Here is a 1705-nt window from a genome sequence, read left to right on the forward strand (position 1 = left end):
GAATTTGGCGCCTAGTGTCTAAGTCCAATGGAACACAAACTCTTCCCTTGTGGAGTAAGTATCCATCATCGATGGAAAAGTTTTTCCATCGCTGTAGTTCATCTTATGATAAAGAAGAACCATGTGTGGAAGAACTGGAAACACTACCGTTTGAGTGAGAGGGACCCCTCATTTGAACATGATTCCACACCTTTGAGTATGTTGAATCCTGCTTGCATTTGCCTCGTAAAGATTCGAACAATTCGCTTTTCAACTCTGTGAATAGCAGCGAATTAATCTCCGGCATACGACTCAAAGCATCAGCTACAATATTGTAACGTCCTTTGCGATAGCGTAGCTTGCAATCATACTCCTGAAGGATCTCAGCCCATCTGGCCTTTCGACCCTGCAAATCTGTTTGGTTCATAAACCACTTTATGCTTTCGTGATCAAAAATAAGCTCGAATTGCGCACCATATAAGTAATGTCACAATTTTCGTAAGGCATATATGATGGCAAAGAGCTCACGCTCGTAAGCTGAGTAGTTTTGTTGAGCACGATTGAGCTTCTTGCTCTCATAGGCAACAGGATGACCATCTTGAATGAGAACCGCACCCACTGCCTTAGCACTGGCATCCGTTTCAATCACAAATGGTTTTTGAGGATCCACAATTGCCAAGATGGGAGCTGTAGCCAAAGCAACTTTAAGCTTATCAAAGCTACGTTGTTGCTCCTCACGCCATTGAAAGGTAATTGCCGCACCTTTCAATTGATCAGTCATGGGAGCGGCAATCTTTGCATAACCGTTCACATATTTGTGATAAAATCCTGCCATTCCCAAGAAGATTTGAAGTTCTTCCTTACTTCGAGGTGTTGGCCATCGCATAATAGCATCAACCTTACTAGCATCCATAGCAATTCCGTCTGCAGAAATTACATGACCTAGGTATTGTATGCTATCCTTGAGAAATTCGCACTTACTTTCTTTCGCGTAAAGTGCATTCTCGCGTAGTAACTGAAAAACTTTTCGTAAGTGTTCCAAATGCTCTTCTAAAGTCGAACTATAGACCAAAATGTCATCAAGAAAGACAATGATAAATTTGCCTAAGTACGGCCTTAGTATGCTATCCATAAGCGTCATAAACGTTGCCGGGGCATTAGTAAGCCCAAACGGCATAACCAAAAACTCATAGTGTCCAAAGCGAGTTCGAAACGCAGTCTTGGTTATATCATCAGCGTGAATACGCACTTGATGATATCCTGAACGTAAATCAATTTTAGAAAAATACTTCGCACCTTTGAGTTGATCAAACAACTCATCTATCTTAGGTAGCGGGTATTTGTTCTTAATGGTTACCGCATTCAAGGAGCGATAATCCACACACATGCGCATGGATCCATCCTTTTTCTTCACCAAAAGAATGGGCGATGCCCATGGTGAAGCACTATGGTGAATGCATAGTTCAAGAAATTGTGCGTGGCACCATCGTCAATGAGAATACGTACTCGATGACCATAAATGGAGCCATGCATACGGACCAAATCATGTGGTCCAACTGTCTCTTGCCACATAGATGCAGTGAGATTACACTCATGTATCTCGGCAGTGTGCGAAACCTCTACCGCAGAATACTTAGGATCAGCATCCAAGGGAAGCGTTTGCACCATGTGTACAGCCTTCTCCTTGACCTTATCCTTATTCTTGCGAGGCAACTGTGGACAATTT

The sequence above is a fragment of the Cibotium barometz genome, chromosome 44, assembly GCF_041138505.1.
Source record: "Cibotium barometz isolate CiBa-2024 chromosome 44, ASM4113850v1, whole genome shotgun sequence".
Taxonomy (NCBI): domain Eukaryota; kingdom Viridiplantae; phylum Streptophyta; class Polypodiopsida; order Cyatheales; family Cibotiaceae; genus Cibotium; species Cibotium barometz.